This window comes from Macaca nemestrina, chromosome 1 (assembly GCF_043159975.1).
Source record: "Macaca nemestrina isolate mMacNem1 chromosome 1, mMacNem.hap1, whole genome shotgun sequence".
NCBI lineage: Eukaryota > Metazoa > Chordata > Mammalia > Primates > Cercopithecidae > Macaca > Macaca nemestrina.
Genome location: NC_092125.1, coordinates 50,653,508 through 50,674,020, shown reverse-complemented (window position 1 = coordinate 50,674,020; position 20,513 = coordinate 50,653,508). Strand labels below are relative to the sequence as shown.

The following is a 20,513-nucleotide window of genomic DNA, read 5'->3' as shown; positions in this document are numbered from 1 at the left end:
CATAGATTAAATAGAATTTCTGGCTAAGTTTTCAACTTTTATCACTCTTGCACATAATTTTTTGTTAAGACCACCAAAATCTTATATTTAACAAAATTTAATTTAACCAACTGAAAAACATTGAGAATATTTACCTTTAAGGTTTATATTGTATTTTTAAATATATAAAATCGTGTTTGCTATATCAGCAATTTAGGTATAACAGTATTTATGACATCAAAGAAAAAATCATGCAGTTTGTTTAAGTGGGAGGTGCCGTAAGATTGGGAAAAAAAGTGAGGTTTACATTCTTATTGTATTATTTACTATCTTTGCTATCTGAGGCAATAATTTACTTAGTCTGGGTCCATGTTCCCTCAACTGTAAAATAATCTTTATTGCACATGGTGCCAAGGCATATGCTGGATGTCCCACAAATATTAATTTCTGTCTTCTCGTGTATTTAATATATGTGATATTTTATTTTTTTAAAATGTGATTATATTAATTTATGGCCTTTTTAAATTCCTAAAAGTTATACATATTTTTCATATTATAGTTGTTTCATAAATTTGTTTTTAGGGTCAATTGGTCAAAAATCCTGTCTTTTCAAAACTCTTTTTTTTTCACTGTTACCAGTTAACTTTGTATTCATACTACACAATCGGATTCATATTCTAGACTAGCAGTGCTTATTAGCTATGTATCCTGCTAAAATACATGTGTGTACATGCCACACATTTCGTACACCAGGTGCGGAGTGTGGAACATCCTGAACGGGCGGGCCAAGTCTACGCACGATGAGACTAGTTGGAAGACGCGTAGCTTCTGAATTTAAATGAAGGTGTGGAGATTGCAGCTCTGACTCGGACAGACAGAGCAGTGTGCAGAGGCTCACATCATGAATTTTAGCTCCAGATCAACTTCAAGAACAAACCAGCAATCCTGAGAGGACCCACAGACCCTCTCAAGGAAACGGACTGCTCTTGCAGTACCCGGGAGACACCCCAAATACTGTGAATGCCCCAACTGCGGAAGTGGGAAAGGGAGATCCTCTTCTCCTGAACACACATGCCCACTGGCGAAGCTGAAGGTGCTGGTATCCATGGCTGAGAGACCCACAGATGGTTCACATCATAGGACTCTGTGCAGACAATCCCTTCCCAGTACCAGCCTGGAGCAGGTAGACTTGCTGGATGGCTAGACCCAGAAGAGAGGTAACAATCACTACAGCTTGGCTCTCAGGAAGCCATATCCATAGGAAAAGGGGGAGAACACTACATCAAGGGAATGCCCTGTGGGACAAAAGAATCTGAACAACAGCCTTCAACCCTAGACCTTCCCACTGACAGAGCCTACCCAAATGAGAAGGAACTAGAAAACCAACTCTGGTAATATGACAAAACAAGGCTCTTTAACACCCCCCCCCCCACCCAAATCAAACTAGTTCATCAGCAGTGGATCCAAACCAACAAGAAATCCCTGATTTACCTGAAAAATAATTCAGGAGGTTAGTTATTAAGCTAATCAGGGAGGCACCAGAGAAAGGTGAAGCCCAATGTAAGGAAATCCAAAAAATAATAGAAGAAATATTCAAGGAAATAGATAGGTTAAAGAATAAAACAACCAAAACTTCAGGAGACACTGGACACACTTATAGAAATACAAAATGCTCTGGAAAGTCTCAGCAATAGAATTGAACAAGTAGAAGATATAAATTCAGAGCTTGAAGACAAGGTCTTTGAATTAACCCAATCCAACAAAGACAAAGAAAAAAAGAATAAGAAAATATGAACAAAGCCTCCAAGAAGTCTGGGATTATGTTAAATGACCAAACTTAAGAATAATCGGTGTTTCTGAAGAAGAAGATAAATCTAAAGGTTTGGAAAACATATTTGGGGGAATAATCAAAAAAACTTTCCCAGCCTTGCTAGAGAGAGACCTAGACATCCAAATACAAGAAGCACAAACAACATCTGGGAAATTCATCACAAAAAGATCATCACCTAGCCACATTGTCATCAGGTTATCCACAGTTAAGATGAAGGAAAGAATCTTAAGAGCTGTGAGACATAAGCACCAGGCAACCTACAAAGGAAAATCTATCAGATTAACAGCAGATTTCTCAGCAGAAACCCTACAAACTAGAAGGGATTGGGGCCCTGTCTTCACCTTCCTCAAACAAAACAATTATTAGTCAAGAATTTTGTATCCAGCGAAACTAAGCAACATATATGAAGGAAAGATACAGTCTTTTTCAGATAAACAAATGCTGAGATAATTTGCCACTACCAAGCCACCACTACAAGAACTGGTAAGGAGCTCCAAATCTTGAAACAAATTTTGGAAACACACCAAAACAGAACCTCTTTAAAGCATAAATCACACAGGACCTATAAAACAAAAACAAGTTAAAAAGCAAAAACAAACTACAGAAAAACCAAAGTACACAGGCAATAGACAGCACAATGAATGCAATGGTACCTCACATCTCAGTAGTAACATTGGAGCCTAAGTGCTCCACTAGACGGGTTGTCAAGTCTGCAAGTCAACAAAGAAACAATGAATTTAAACAAATGAACTTTATAGATATATACAGAACATTTCATCCAACAACTGCAGAATATACATTCTATTCAATAGCACATGGAACTTTCTCCAAGATAGACCATATGATAGGCCATAAACTGAGCCCCAATAAATTTAAGAAAATTGAAATTATATCAAGCACTTTCTTAGACCACAGTGGAATAAAACTGGCAATCAACTCCAAAAGGACCCTTCAAAACCATGCAAATACATGGACATTAAATATCTGCTCCTGAATGATCCTTGGGTCAAAAACAAAGTCAAGATGGAAATTTAAAAATTATTCAAACTGAATGACAATAATGACACAACATATCAAAAACCTCTGGGATACAGTAAAGGTGGTGCTAAGAGGAAAGTTCATAGCCCTAAAGACCTACATCAAAAAGACTGAAAGAGCATAAATGACATTCTAAGGTCACATCTCAAGGAACTAGGGAAACAACAAACCAAACACAAACCCAGCAGAAGAAAGGAGATGACCAAGATCAGAGCAGAACTAAATGAAATGGAAACAACAATAACAAAAAAATACAAAAGAGAAATGAAACAAAAAGCTGGTTCTTTGAAAAGAGAAAATTAATAGACCCTTAGCAAGATTAACCAAGAAAAGAAGACAGAAAATTCAAATAACCTCATTAAGAAATGCAACATGAGATACTACAACTGGCACCACTGAAAAGATCATTCAAGGCTACTATGAACACGTTTATGCAGATAAACTAGTAAACCTAGAAGAGATGGATAAATTCCTGGAAAAATACAACCCTCCTAGCTTAAATCAGGAAGAATTAGATACCCCGAACAGACTAATAACAAGCTGTGAGATTGAAATGGTAATTTAAAAATTACCAACAAAAAAAGTCCAGGGTTAGATGGATTCACAGCAGAATTCTACCAGACATTGAAAGAAGAATTGGTGCCAATCCTTTTGAGACTATTCCACAAGATACAGAAAGAGGGAACCCTCCCTAACTCATTCTATGAAGCCAGCATCACCCTAACACCAAAACCAGGAAAAGACATAACCAAAATAGAAAATTACAGACCAATATCCTTGATGAACATAGAGGCTAAAATCCTTAACAAAATACTAGCTAAGTGAATCCAACAACATATCAAAAAGATAATCCACCAAGATCAAGTGGGTTTTATATCAGGGATGCAGGGATAGCTTAACATATGGGAGTCAATAAATGTGATACACTACATAAACAGAATTAAAAGCAAAAATCACATGATCATCTCAATAGATGCAGAAGCAGCATTTGACAAAATCCAGCATCCCTTTATGATTAAAACTCTCAGCAAAATAAGCATACAAGGGACATACCTCAATGTAATAAAAGCCATCTATGACATACTCACAGCCAACATAATAATGAATGGGGAAAAGTTGAAAGATTCCCTCTGAGAACTGGAACAAGACAGTTCCAGTTCTCTCACCACTCATCTTCAACATTGTACTGGAAGTCCTAGTCAGAGCAATCAGACAAGAGAAAGAAATAAAGGGCATCCAAATCAGTAAAAAGGAAGTCAAACTGTTACTGTTTGCTGATGATATGATTGTATACTAGAAAACCCTAAAGACTCCTCCAAAAGCTCCTAGAACTGATAAAAGAATTCAGCAAAGTTTCCAGATACAAAATTAATGTTTATGAATCAGTAGCTCTTCTATACACCAACAGTGGCCAAGCAGAGAATCAAATCAAGAACTCAACCCCTTTTACAATAGCTGAAAAATAAAATAAAATAAAAATAAAATAAAATAAAACAACTTAGGAATATACCTAACCAAGGAGGCAAACGACCTCTACAAGGAAAACTACAAAACACTGCTGAAAGAAATCATAGATGACACAAACAAATAGAAACACATCCCATGCTCATGGATGGGTAGAATCAATATTGTGAAAATGACTATACTGCCAAAAGCAATCTACAAATTCATTTTAATGCAATCCCCATCAAAATACCACCATCATTATTCACAGAATTAGAAAAAACAATTCTAAAATCCCTATGGAACCAAAAAAGAACCCACATAGCCAAAGCAAGACTAAGCAAAAAGAATAAATGTGGAGGCATCACACTATTGGATTTCAAACTATACTATAAAGCCGTGGTCACCAAAACAGCATGGTACTGGTATAAAAATAGGCACATAGACCAATGGAACAGAATAGAGAACCCAGAAATAAGCCCAAATACTTAAGCCAACTGATCTTTGACAAGGCAAACAAAAACATAAAGTGGGGAAAGGACACCCTATTCAACAAATGGTGCTGGGATAATTGGTTAGCCACATGTAGGAGAATGAAACTGGATCCTCATCTCTCACCTTATGCAAATCTCAACTCAAGATGGATTAAGGACTTAAAACTAAGATCTGAAACTGTAAAAATTCTAGAAGAAAATGTTGGAAAAACCCTTCTAGACATTGGCTTAGGCAAGGATTTCATGACCAAGAACCCAAAAGCAAATACAATAAAAACAAAGATAAATAGTTGGGACTTAATTAAATTAAAGAGCGTTTGCATTGCACAAGGAACAGTCTGCAGAGTAAACAGACAGCCCACAGAGTGGGAGAAAATCTGCACAATCTATTCATCTGACAGAGGACTAATATCCAGAATCCACAATGAACTCAAACAATCAGTAAGGAAAAAAACAATCAATCCCATCGAAAAGTGGGCAAAGGACATGAATAGAGAATTTTCAAAAGAAGATATACAAATGGCCAACAAACATGAATAAATGCTCAACATCACTAATGATCAGGGAAATGCAAATCAAAACCATGATGCGATACCACCTAACTCTTACAAGAATGGCCATAATCAAAAAATCAAAAAACAGTAGATGTTGGTGTGGATGTGATGATCAGGGAATGCCATACTGCTGGTAGGAGTGTAAACTAGTACAACCACTATGAAAAACAGTGTGGAGATTCCTTAAAGACCTAAAGGAGAACTACTGTTTGATCCAGCAATCCCACTACTCGGTTTCTACCCAGAGGAAAAGAAGTCATTTTCCGAAAAAAATACTTGCACATGCATGTTTATAGCAGCACAATTTACAATTGCAAAATCATGGAACCAAACCAAATGTCCATCAATCAACAAGTGGATAAAGAGAGTGTGAATTTATGATCATAAAAGAATTTATGAATTTATGATCATGAAAGAGTTGCAAGGTCAGATAAGTTTCTAAATACTTTCACAGAGAGCAGCTCAAAGACTCAGGCAGAAGGACCAATTCTATGAAAAATGCACCATGTGTTTCCTGTTAACATTTACCTTTGCAATGCATGATTATGTTTTGTTTCATGGGTTTGACATAGTTCACTGCAATAAGACTAAAGGAAAAGAAATATAGTTCACTTCAATAAAACCAAAAAGATTAAATGGGCCGGGCATGGTGGCTTACGCCTGGAAGCCCAGCACTTTGGGAGGCCGAGGTGGGCAGATCACTTGAGGTCAGGAGTTCAAGAGAAGACTGACCAACATAATGAAACCCCATCTGTACTAAAAATAGAAAAAATTAGCTGGGCATGGTGACGTATGTCTGTAATCCCAGCTACTCGGAGGCTGAGGCAGAAGAATTGCTTGAATGGGGAAGCGGAGGCCACAGTAAGCCGAGTTCAGGCCACTGCACCCCAGCTTGGGCAAAAGAGCAAGACTCTGTTTCAAAAAAAAAAAAAAAATGCTAAATAGGAAAAGGGGTTGGGGAGAAGAGTGTGGTGTAAGTAAGAGAAGCATGATGGGTGTTAAAGAAAACCCATTGATCATATCAATCTTTGTAATGAAGGAATGGCCATATAGTCAAAATTCTTTATGTTGCTTCTTTTTGAAATTTGATTTCTGCTTGCTTTCCTTTGCTGCTGCTTATCCTCTGGATGAAAGCTCACCAAGTGTGCTGGTAAGATACACTCACAAAATAACTACCTGCCTTCACTGTATGTCCAAGGACTCTTGGTGGTGTTTGAGTGGGGGTGAGTGGAAGTGAGAAACTTGCACTTTTTCCTAATTATTTTATTTTCTCTTTCCCTTGAGACTAGTAATACGGCATCTATATAATCATCTGGTAACATTGACAATAATGTTTGACAATAAGGGTTAAAGTGGAGCTTAGGAGAAAGAACAGTGATGACTGTAAGAACTCATGGACTTTGTCTTTGATGGTTGAGTTCTGAAATTAGTACTTGAAAGATCAGAGCAGAGATATCACTTTAAAGAACTGGTTCTCAACAAGATGGATTTTGTCCATAGAAGATATTTGGCAATGCCTGAAGATATTTTTATTGACTTACATGTTCTTACTCGTTCTTCCTTCTCAAATTCCTCCTTCTACTCTACCCTACTCCACCCCAAGCCAATCCTATTTTCATTTAGTCTTATTGAAGTGAACTATGTCAAAATCATGAAACAAAATACAATCATGCATTTCAAAGGTAAATGTTAACAGGACACACAGGAGAGGGTATGTATGTGCTACTGGCATTGGGGCATACAGGCCAGTGATGCAGTTAAACATTCTACAAGGCACAAGACAGCCTGCCATAACAAAGAATTATTTAGTAGAAAATGTCAATAGTGCTAAGTTTGAGAAACTTTGCTTTAAAAAGACCAACTGGCTTTGAAATTAGTGAGTCTTGACTATAAGGGATTGAAGGTATTAATATATCATGAAAATTGTCCTGATTAGAGTAATGAATTTAGAATGTTTTTAAAAGATAAACTTTGGCAATACCTATCCAGGCAGTGTTCAGGGGGAACTTTCATTCCTTCAGCAAATATTATTGAATGCTTACTGTTAGCCATGCTACATTCTAGGAGTTCAACATGAGTTATGGCATTATTGCATGTCTTCTTCCTTATTAAGGAGATGGACCCATAAGCCCATTAGACTTGCTATTATCAAACATTCAAATAGTAAAATTAACTGCATCTGCTTCCCATTCTGAGCCTAGGTTTACCAAGCTTCTTTGAAAATTTTGTTTCCGTGAAGCATGTGTCCAAAAAAAGATTGTACTATTTAGGCCAATGCCCCTATTCGACTGACAATTACATTTATCTGTGTGAAGTAATCCATTAGCATTATTGTCATATAGGTTTGTTTTGCATGAATTAGCATTCCTGAGTTTTCACTCTGAGATATTGGTGAGATCCAGTTTCTGGTCCTACATCGTTGTGTGCCAGCGACCCCAGATAGTGAGCAATTTTCTGAGGTACATGTGGTATGTGGGCCTCCGTGAATGGCAATCTTATTTTTTTCTAAGGTCCCACTCTTTCTCAGCATGTTCTTTAATTGAACTTCTAACAGTAAATTATTTATTCTTAAGAGGAAAATAAAAATAGATTAAAACATTAAACTTCTTAGTACTTACATACTTCCTTTTAGGCATGTTGTTAACATTAATTTTTTGATGATTGAGATTTGTATAGCTTATTGCAATCAAGAGCTCAATAATGTTTATATAAAAAGGTATTACCCAGCTCAAAATAATGCCTTTTTCCCTCTAATTCCTGCAGCATTTAGTGTTGGGATTATTTACTTTTAGACTTAATCACATTCTGGTTTTTGTTGCTATTCAAATTTGTATGTATTTAAGTTACAATCAAAGTGGAATATCAACTTCAAGAGTGCACAAAACAGGGTTTGTAATTTCTTGTGAACTTCTAGGACTTTCTTTATACTGGGTACCACCTAGGTACTCAATGAAATTGGCTACTGTTTACTCAGCATCTACCGGGCATCAAGTGCTTTGTAGAAATTCTCTCACTAGCATTGAATGTGTTCAGATTTATTATGTGTTTTGGAGATCTGCATATAAGTGAAATGATTCAGATTAGAGTTTAGAAAAAAATGCTTATATTATTTTATATAAAATGAATATGACTCCACCTATATCTCACAATCTGCAGCAGCCTATTTTTTTTTTTTTTCCTTTTCTTCTCCTATCTCCAGATTTCCCTTTGGACCCCCAGGGTTATTTACTTAGTCTAATAAGACTGTCCCAAGTTTCTATCTCCAGAAAATTGAGGGAATTGGCTGAATGGCATCATTCTGAGTTGCTATTGCAAATGTTGCTGCTCTTGGTGTTACATCTGAAACCCAGGTGAGTCTGGGCAGACCAGAGCAAACGTCCTTTCACTGAGATTGCAGTCAATCCACACAGTAGTTCCTCAGAGGGCTGCATCAGGGTGAAAAGTCATCAGCCACAGTCTGTGTTTAGAACCAGATGTTTCTTACTAGATTTCTACAAACAGGAACACAATCTCACCCTAAAAGCACTGCTAAAGGAGACTCCAACATTCAGACAAGGTAAGACCAGTAAGCCACAGGATATTTTCCAACATCTTGCCCCACTGGCTAGTATACCAGAGATAGAGAGATTTACTACATCTCCGACCACCCCCAGAGACCTGGAACACTTGACTCTTCCTACCCTCTTCTGTCCCAGTGCATTACTTTAGGAAGAGTCTAACTTGATTGTTACTTTTCCTTTGAAAGCATCTGAAAAAAGAGAATGCTTATTGATCGTCACCTTTCAGATTTAATCAGTTTGTTAGAGTGAGAACTCAGTTTGCTGCACGTTTCACACACTATTAGACAACAGCAGGGTAGCCACTGGAAGTACAAATGGAAGATCTACCAAACCCATTCTGGCTTATTTTAATGCAACTATGAATAAGCCTTGGTTTTAAAACAAAAGATGAGCCTGAGACAAATGCTCAAGTGCAAATGCAAAAGTGAATAGGACATCAGAACAATAGGCATAAACCTGGACCACTCAGGGAAACTGGGATGTAAACTCACTCTAAGGAAAGGGGTCCTGTCATATCCAGGAAAGAAAAAGAGGGTCAATATTGCTAAAATGTGTTGAGCAATGACTAAAGCAGCAGGAGATGAGATCACAGAGGTAGAGATGAGCCAGATAGTGCAGGGGCTTCTAGGCCATGGTAACGGTTTTGGATTTTATTCTAGGTATAATGGAAAGTAATGGGAAGATGTTCACCAGGGAAGCAACATGATCTAATTTGCATTTTGTAAGCAAATCAGCTTGCTTATAAAGTTATATATTCTACATGAAAGCAAACTGATTCTTGCTTTCATGTAGAATATAGCATTTTTGGTAAAAGAATGATGGATGGGCAAATAGAAGGAAATTTCAGCAGCCCAAGGTAAAGATGATAATGGCTTAGACTACCATGATAAAGAATGGAAAGAAATGTTTAGATCTAAGATACATTTTGGGGCTACTGATGAGATTAATTTGGGGTATGAGAAAAAAGGTAACCATTAGGTTTCCAGCTTGAGCAACTGGGTGAGCTATTGTGTCATTTGCTGATGAAGGGAAGATGGTGGAAGAACATATATGGTGGGGAAGCAAAAATTCTGTTTTGGACATGTTAGAATAGAAATGAATGCCATTTTTAGACAGAGAATTCAAGGGAGAGGCTGGAGCTGTAAAAATAGATTTTTGAGAATGAATATAAAGGTTGTATCTAAAGATTTGAAGAATGAACTCACAGTGAGCAATTAGTTAGGCAAGAACACCAGAACAATGTAATGCTACAAAAGAAGAAAATGCTTCAAAGGGAAGGGAGTATTAACAGTAGCTGTGTGCTGCTGAGGGCTTAAGGGCAGAGAAGTGACATTGGATTGGATGTGATGGAGATTATTGATGATCTTGCTTAGAACAATTTCTGTGGAATGGTGGGGACAAAGTCCAGTTAGATCAAATTGAAGAGAGAATAGGAAGTGAGAAAATGGAGAAAATGACTTTAGACATCACTTTGGATGTTTCTCTTGGAAAGGAAGCAGAGAAATTAGGTTGTAGCTGCAAAGGAGGTGTGAACAAGGGAACATCTCTTTCTCATCCATCTATCCATTCATCTATTTATCCATCCATTCTTCCATTATGTATAATAATCCAATTGACAGGCAGTAATTATATATATCAAGTCCTTGAAAAAGTCATAGGGGATCCAGAGCACAAGGGGACAGTCATCTATGAGCAGGAATACCTTATCTATTGGGAGAGGAGGAGAAAAGGTAGAATTTACTAGTAGGAAAGGTGTATTTAATGATAGGAAAATGAGGGCGTTCCCATTGCATTCTTTCTCCTTGCTTAATGAGGTATGAGGTCATTAGCAAATAACGAGAGGGATGGTCAGGAGTGTCGTGTATTTGAGAAGGAAGAAAAATGCACGAAATAGTAATTTGGATAGTAGGGGAACAAATATACCAGAAAAGTGTAGTGCAATGCCCACCAGTGTTGAATGTTCATTTAAGATTTGAGATTATGAATGTAACAATGGAATTTTTTAGCTTTATTGTGTGTTTTCTTCATTTCTGAGTTAGATGCAGAATATGCAAGATGCTGTATTTAAATAGGGCCAGGGCTGGGCACCGTGGCTCACGCCTATAATACCAACACTTTGGGAGGCAAAGGTGGGTGGATCACCAGGGATCAGGAGTTTGAGACCAGTCTGGTCAACATGGTGAAACCCCGTCTCTACTAAAAATACAAAAATGAGCCAGGCGTGGTGGTGGGCACCTGTAATCCCAACTACTTGGGAGGCTGAGTCAGGAGACTTGCTTGAACCCAGGAGGCAGAGCTTGCAGTGAGCTGAAATCGCACCATTGCATTCCAGCCTGTAGCCTGGGCAACAGAGTGAGACTCTGTCTCAAAAAAAAAAAAAAAAAAAAAAAAAAAAGCCAGTATTTTTGCTGAGTCCTACAGAGAGAAGAAGGTGTATAAGAGCAGTGGCGTAACGGAAGTGTGGGCAGTAGGGGTGGTCTGCCACGGAGCAAAGTTTTTCAGCGTTGGCAATATTTAGAATCAGCAGCATGTGGTAGTAATAAACAGCATTTGGACTTTTAGTTGGTTTTATTATTGTTTTAAAATTCTCTTTAGGTAATATAGCCTTTATTGGCTTCACCTGAGAAGGATGACTCCCACTATGAACCCTCCCTGGGCCACTATAAGGGAGTTACGAATATTTACAGAGAATGGAAATGAGGATTATGCTGACTAACATGGAATCCAAAGAGATGAATAAATCTACCTCCAAAGGCTATTCCTTAATTAAAAAAAAATCCTTTCACATTAGGTACCCCTCATACTTATAATCCTATCTAAGAAATGTTATCTCCATTTTACAAATAAGAAATGGAGGAGGTTCACAGATGTGTAAATTGCTCAGGCCAGTGGATGAGCAATAGGCATGGTTGTAAAAATCTAGATTCTTTTCATCCATGGCTTTTGTGCTTTTCTCTCCACCGAGGTACCTTTCCTCAGCAGAGGAAGTCCTTTCATTTTTCTCATGTAAAAAAGCCACAGGCTATCATAGGAGAATTTATGATTACTATCAGGATTGTTGGTTAAATAAAAGAATGTGAGGCTGGTAAATATAGTTTATTTATATAAATACACAATAGGAGACTTTATCTCTTTAATATGTGATCCAGAAAATAGAATTTTGTAAAGCTGATGATGAACATTTTACATCTACTCAGGGTTACAAGATAATCAGTTCTATGTGGCCCTCTCTGATAAGCCATTTCACCTCCTTCCCCCTAAGAGACAGTGTTTAGCGTGTGTGTGTGTGTGTATGTGTGTGTAGCAGGTAGCATCTGCAAAACTTAATTGTACACTTGTGAAGCAATGAATGTGGAAAAGCAAAAAATATCTTAGTATTATGCAAATAGTTTTGATCTTGTAGATTCCCTGAAAGAAGAGTCTTAGGGAGCCTCTAGGGTTCTTCAGGCCACACATATATCCTAGAACCACTGCTCTAAGATACATACTGAGTGGAATTTTGTGGTTGTATGTGAAGGACTGAATGATATACCATCCCGAAATATGCTGGGTTGATGTATTGACTACGTTGAGTTGAAAACATGGCAGAAATGATAGTTTCAGAAAGGTCTAGCCGACCTATCTCTTCCTACAGGCAGCAAGCCATAACGACTCCTCTGGGAGGAGCACCTTCCCAGTACCAGGGCTAGAAAATAACCCTTATCACCAGAGACTGGGAACTGGGGGCTACAATGAGCCTTCATATACTTACTGTCCCTAGTCAGATTTTCTTTGTCCTGTCATTTCTTCTCAAATTTATCATTATTTGTCTAAAAAGTATAGAAGCATTTTTTTTTTTTTTTTTGCCACTTCTTTGGACTTTACTCTTTTGTGAAGTCCCCATGTACATGCAAAACTAATAAAATGTGTATGCTTTTGTTTTGTTAATCTGCCCGGTGTCAATTTGGTTTATAGATTCAGCTGAAGGGCCCACGTAAGAGCTTAAAGATGGTTAGAGGTGATCTCTAACTCCCCTAATTATAGTGAGTACCTCTTTCACACACTTCCAAACTTTTCCAAAGTGCTTGTGTCAACTTAAACTCCCATCAGTAGTTTGTTAGAGTTCCCATTCCTCTACATTTTCACAGACACTTGGTATTATCAGTCTTCTTAATTTTTCCCTTAACCTTATGGGGTTTAAATGGTATGTTACTGTAGCTTTAATACATCTTTACATAAATATTAGCAAAGTTGAACATGTTTTCATACATTTGTTACCAATTTAGGTTTTTGTTTCTATGAAAGATCTGGTCATTTTCTCATTTTTACATTTTGTTGTTTGTCTTTTTAAAAAGCTTTATTTAGGTATAATTGATAAAAATATTTCTATATATTTAAGGTATACAGCTTAATGTTTTGGTTAAGTATACATTATGAAATGATCATCACAATCAAGCTGATTAACATACCTATCACTTCAGAGTTACCCCCTTTTTTTGATGAAGACACAAGATTACCTTCTTAACAAATTTCAAGTACACAATATAGTATTGTTAACTATAGTTAGCATGCTTTACATTAGATCACCAGAACTTATTCATGCTGCATGAGTGAAACTTTATATCCTTTGTGTTGTCTTTTTTCATACTGATTTTATAGATGTTCTTTATATATTCTGTACTGTCTTTGTCAGTTATATGAGTTATAAATTATTTCTTCTACTCTGAGCCTTATCATTTTATTATTTTAATATTGACTTTTAATATTTTAAGTAATTGAATGTAAAATAAAATTTTACAGTAGTAGATTTTTGGGTCTTATTTAAGAAAATATTTTTTACCTTGATGTTATCAAGGAATTTTAAAATATTTTCTTCTAAAGTCTGTAAAATTTGATGTTTTTATATTTAGTTTTAAAATCTACCTGGAATTTACTTTTGTGTATGGTTTAAGGTAGGGACCTTGTGTGAGTGTGTGTGTGTGTGTGCGTGTCTGTGCATACGTGCCTGCATTATTTATTGAATAGTGTACTTTGCTTCCTTCCTATATGGCAAAATATCATTACAGAATGGCATACAGCCCTCTATTGTTGTATATATAAACATTTCTATTCTAATTTGTTTTATGTAAATTGATGCCTCTATTTATATGTTACATATTTCTTTATATATCTAAAAAGATTAGTATTTATGTGTATGTATATATTTATTTATAGTTAGGTCATTTCCTAGATCCTGTATCTATGATTCACTCTAGACAGCAGCCTGGGCGCTATTGTTTCTTTACAAAAATTATTATTTTTATGGATACATAGTAGGTATAAATATTTATGAAGTACATGAGATATTTTGATAGCGGTATGTAATGTGTAATCATCACATAAGGGTTAATGGGATATCCATTACCTCAAGCATTTGACCTTTTCTGTGTTATGAACAATCTAGTTGTATTCTTTTAGCATTTTAAAATGTACAATAAGTTACTTCCAACTGTAGTCACCCTATTGTGCAATCAAATACTAGGTTTATTGATGGATTGATTGATTTTTAATTTTTTCAGAGAAAGGGTCTTGCTCTGTCACTCAGGCTAGAGGGCAGTGACAGGAATATGGCTTACTGCACCCTCTAGGTCCTGGGCTCGAAAAATCCTCCTGCCACAGCCTCCTGAGTAGCTGGGACTACAGGCACATGTCACCACTCCTGGCTAATTTTTAAAGTTTGTTTTGTAGATATGTGACTTGCTATGTTGCCTAGGCATAGGTATCAAACTCCTGACCTCAATCGATCCTCCCTCCTTGGCTTTCCAAAGCACTGGAATCACAAGTGTGAGCCACCATGCTCAGGCTTTAAATAGTAGATCTTATTTATTCTCTCTAACTATATTTTTGTCCCGTTAACAATCCACTCTTTCCTTCCACACCATCCCCCACTACCCTTCCCAGCCTCTGGTAACCATCATTCTACTCTCTATCTCCATGAGTTAAATTGTTTTCATTTTTAGTTCCCACAAATGAATGAGGACATGTGAACGTTGTCTTCAGCACCTGACTTCTTTCACTTAACATATTGTCCTCCATTTCCATCCATGTTGTTGCAGATGACAGGATCTCATTCTGCTATTATGGCTGAGTAATACTCCACTGTGTATATGTACCACATTTTCTCCACTGTGTGGATAGAAACTTAAGTTGCTTCCTCTATTGTTTCTTGAGGAAAGGTATAATTCAAAATATTTTTGGGGTTGAATCAACACTGAGGCCTGGGAGTCAAATTACACAATTGAATGAAATACAATTAATTAAATATTTCTGACAAAGGTTGATACTATAAAGTGTACCATAGGCATATATTAACTTATTTCCATGAATAAGTAAAATTATCTGTAGAAGAGAAACCCTGGGGGTGAGATTCAGGGCATTATATTTAGATAATAATATTAAATTTTTTATTTGCATTAATACTTGATGAAGCCCTCAGTAAGAGGCATTCAGCATAATCCCTCCAGTACCATTGAGCATTCTGAGACATTCTGTTACCTAGAATGTGACAGTCAAGTGAGAAAGTTGGAACAGCTTGTTTTTTCCTAAGATAATAAAGGTGTGAAGAAGAATGCTCAGGAACATTTGGTTCAGTCTCAGTCAGGAACACTGAGACTGTTCCGCTGATTACTTTGTTTTATTTGTTCCCTCAGGAGTCTGCCTTTAAATAATCTTTCAGAGAAGAAGTGTTTTTTCCTTCACTTCGGGAATTCTACATGAGGGAATGTGTGGGAACAGAACTGGATCAGAGAGGCTCCAACAAGCTGCATCCCCCTCTGCACACCCCACTAGGTCCTAAGACTCCTGAGGCACACGTCAGACTCCCAAAGTCAGGAAGTGGGGATGTGAGGTAGTTTGAAAATTCTCCCTTGGTAATTCTAATATGCCTTCTTTCACCTTGCGCTATCTCACTCCCTACTCCCTCCTGAAAAATCACTCTTCCCATGCCAGTAGTTAACAACATAACTCTTCTATGCTGAAAAAGGAATGCAGTTAAAATCTTTAGGAATTTATGTTGGGAAAAGGTGCTGGGCTGAAAAATGTAGCCTTACATATATCTGAATATATATATCATAGATTTTCATTAGACCTAAGAGCTGTTTTAAATAGGGTTTATATTTCTTTAGGAATACATCAAGATGATGGGCAAGTGCATGTATTTTTGGTTGTCCTGGGAGACCTAAGTGTGTGCTTCCACTGCAACCACTTCAGCTTCACTGAAGTAGTGCAGAGCTGAATGACTTGGATTCCGAACATACCGGCTCATTCAGCTAAGTGAGACATATTAGCAATTAACATACACATTTGCACTTATAGACTTAGCCTAGTAGATTTTGATGCCACCTGGAGTTATGCTTACATCTTTTTTTCATTCTATTTATTGTAATTGATAAGATTCTGCCTTATCCACAGTCCTTTTTGACACTGAGTGCCATTGCTTTTAATATGCAAATCTGATACTTTCACCTTATCACATATACTTCTTAATGCAAAGAAACTGATTCTGATACTTTTTGTATATTGTTCTCAAATGAACAAATGACATTTACACCTCTAGGTGCTGTCCTTTCCTTTCCTATTTGTGAAAGAAGTCACTTTAACAATTCCTTAAAGCTACTGCTACAAGTTAATGTAAAGAACCTCTATCAGCACACTCTTCTTAAATTCCTTGATCATTAGTTGCACTGAATATTACATCTTGCCATAATCACTCTTTCTCAGTTATTAAGGATATCTAAAATACAGGATAAACTTTTACCACAAACTTGGAGTAAGAAGGTGAATTAGCTCAAGTATCTCAGGGTGTGTTTATCAAATATTAAGCATGTAGGCAATCAGAACTCTTAAATAATCTGTGACTGTCAAATTAATGTAAATAAACAACAGTCTTTATTCTCCCACAGGACCACATTCAAAACTGTGGAATGGTGCATCATATTTCAAGTCTGATAGCTTCCCTTTTGTCTTCACTTCCATCCTCATTAAGGTCCTTACTAGAAGCATCTCGGTCATTTGTTCCTCTCCTGAGGCTTGTTTTCATGCGCTGTTGACACTAAAACTTGAGGCCAGGCAAAGAACCTCTTCTGAACCATCCCAGCAGAACTGCCATTGTTCTGTGACCCTACTGGAGGCCACACAGAGACCATTAGCTGCTTCTCACCTTCCTTGTTCTGTACCTTTAAACACATGACAACCCAATACCCCTCCCCCTACAATCTCCTTTTCCATTTTTCCTTAAATTTCTGAGATGGTCCTTGAGAATTTCTCTGTAGTATATTTTTCACTTCAGTCCATTATACACTGAGGTAGTTTCCCTTATGGTGTTTTAAATTGAACATGGTAAACATAATGTCTAAGGATAATGAAGAAAAAGGGAGAAAGTTTTGCTTAATCTATAGACTGATGACTATGGAGATTTCATTTTATAACATACAGCAAAATAAGGAAAATTCTTAAAAGTAATTTAGAAAATAAAATAGAAAGTCTAAATTAATTTCATGGTGTAACAAAAAGTTTAGACTTTGATAAAAGTCATCCCAACACCACATCCTTTATAATATGGGACACAAAATCTATTGGAGAAAGGTCAGTTTGAATTTACACAGAGCTTAAGACCCCAACTACTTTTTATTTTGATGTTCAACATTGTTAGAATATCTCTCATCACCGAAATGAGAGATGAGGAATTCAGGAGTTTGAACTGGTGACAGCCTCTCCTGGGGCGGGGTTGGCTCTAGGCATTGTATATGTCTGACTCAGCCACTATAGCATTGTGTACATACCTTGGGATTAATGACCGAGACTTTAAATATAAAATAAAAAGCTGTAACACTGGGAGGCCACAGCTACAGTAACTTGGGACAAACATAGCTGAGACTAACCCTGGGAGCTGAGACTTTGCTTTTCCCTGTACATTCTGAGAAGCTGCCATCTGATCAGAAGAGATATCACTATTGCAGTGAATAAGGTCAGCATGTAATCTTCCTGTTTTCACAGCAGCACCATACGGCAGTGACAGCACCTTCTGCAAGAAGAGAAACTCTAAACCGACTACAACAGTATCATTTCTGTGTTGAACCATAAGTCACTGAAAACCCACTGCAACCATGCTTCCATAATAGTAGCTGGAATCTCCAATTCTAGAAAGAAAAGGTAATAATTCCTCTTATAATAAAACCTCAAAAATTAATTTCTTCTTATTAGAAAAACTATCATTTATGCTAATAGCACAAGGATAAATTTCCTAAATGAAAAGTCAAATGGAAGGATAATTGTTATCTACAAATATGATTTTTTGTGCCTGTTCTCATGACTATATATATATTTTCTTTTGAGATAGAGTCTCTGTTGCCCAAGCTGGATTGCAGTGGCACAATCTCAGCTCACTGCAGGCTCCACCTCCCAAGTTCAAGTGATTCTCCCATCTCAGTCTCCCAAGTAGCTGGGGCTACAGGCACGCACCACCACGCCTGACTAATTTTAGTATTTTTTGGCAGAGACAGGGTTTCATCACATTGGCCAGGCTGGTCTCAAACTCCTGGTCTCAAGTGATTGGCCTGCTTTGGCCTCCCAAAGTATTGGTATTACAGGTATGAGCCACCATGCCCATCCTCATGATCATATGTTAATTTGTAGACAACGTGTAAAAATCAAATCATAAATCAACTTCTTTATGTAGAAAAAATACTAAGGAGTAGTAATTTTCTTCACTGGGTGAAAGGATAGACAGGATAACTTCTAAGGCATTACTAACTAAGCTAAACATTGGGCATGAAATTTATTGATTTCTTTATCCTTATTAGTCTCTGAGAAGGCTTGCCCAAAGTGGGAGACTCCCTGGATTTGGGACTTTTCACTTTGGTTACAAGATCCCTTATAATATTAAGCGTTACCACCACCTGGCCAAGTACTAGCTATAAAAAGTCACAGAACTTTCTAATTAGGGGTGCTGTAAATGCTCAATAATTAATATGCAGCAGCTATCTGCACTGGGAGTTGCATGGAATGGTTCTTAGTTTGTTGGTCCAGGTCTCAATGTTTAGATTCAGTAGCATCAATATAACTTGCCAACACAAAGTACTTCCAACTATAAGCCATGCTCCTTCCCACACACATGCTGTCTAGCTTGAGGCTGCCGGGCAGACGTGTGTGTCAAATATTGATGACAATTCACACAAACTTTGTAAAAGAACCACTTTTTCTTTCCCCTTAAAATAATGTTGAAGTAACGTACATGTAGCTTTGAGGAGGAGGCAGGCACATTCAAGCTCATGGAGAAGACTGATAGCACAGGTAGGTACTCGTGAGAAGTGAATGTAAATCATCAGACAGAACATACTCAGGAGGCACTGTCTAGCATAGGTAAGCCTTGCAATTGTTATTTAATATGGGAAAAGCATAAGAATGAAGCCTGACAGATACGGCCTTAACCAAGTGATCAAAGTTAAAATCACCAGAGATAAATCACATTAATATCATCTGTCCTCTGACATGATGCAATGAGAAAGATGCTTCACGTAGTGGGGTTCTTTGTAGAAATTCATAACCTCAGTGCAATAATAAGAAATTGTGAGGCAAATGCAAAATGAAGGCCATTCTACAAAATGCCTAACCAGAACTCTTGAAACCTCACTGTCACACATTGTGACTTTAACAGAGAAGTATTGTTTCTAAGGGTGAATGAGCAAATTCAAAACATGGTGAGGAAGGAATGGAGATGGCAGATTCTTTTAGTAAGAGAATGAAGAAATTGTTAGAATTACTACAAATCATAACAAAAATATCACCACTCTTTGTAACACCACATAAGAAGGATTCTGAGCCATGAAAATGACTGTTCTCAAAATATATTCTCCCAGTATACCACTGCCATCCTTAAAAGATGAAGGCAACTATTCTTTAAAAGCCCAAAGGATCATGAAGCTAAACACTGGGATTTTAAAACAAAATGCTGCAAAAAAAACAAAAAACAAAAAACAAAACTTTAGAGAGGCCACTAAATATTCTAGGTAGCCTCTTTTAAAGGAACTGACCTAGTATGATGCTAGTAAACCATGTTTATGCTCAGTGAACTTTGTGGATTCCCTAAGCTGTTTTTTTTCTGAATGTTATGTTCTGACATCATGTAAAATATGTGTAACAAAAACACTGAGGGCAAAGAATCAAAACAATTTGGACAGATAACATCTTTGAGACAAGCTGATATTGCTTGCGTTTGAGAATTACAGAGGGAAGGAAGATGAGATGGGTCATTGGTGTCTTCCCACAACTTCATAAATCTGCTGACAATTGCCAAATTTGGAAAGTCAAGTGAAAACAGATGGGCAGAGTAAGAAAGATCAGAGGATATCTTTGACAGTCACTTCTGGTAAGAGCTCTGGGAAATCTGCTCATCTGAAGTCTAGACAATGTGATACGGAAGGTTTTGTGCCTGACAATTTTATCTGAAGTCAGGAAGGAAAAGAAGCCCTTACTAAATCTTTGATAAATTGTCCTGTCAGTGTGTTGACAAATTGCAGAACATATTTCTTTTACCAGCTGTGCAAATGTAATATATGAGAGACCATATATTAAAGTTATAATTCAGTCACTTCAGAGA

At 37.1% G+C, this 20,513-nt stretch overlaps 1 long non-coding RNA gene across 3 annotated transcripts in view; it reads left to right on the top strand.

The window, feature by feature from the left end:
• Positions 1-20,513, top strand: part of LOC105484626 (uncharacterized) — a 540,758-nt gene that overhangs the window by 7,691 nt on the left and 512,554 nt on the right. For all 3 annotated transcript variants that reach the window (XR_011612173.1, XR_011612172.1, XR_011612174.1), the window contains exon 3: positions 17,912-18,067. This is a non-coding gene — a long non-coding RNA (uncharacterized lncRNA). The remainder of the gene's footprint in view (positions 1-17,911; positions 18,068-20,513) is intronic.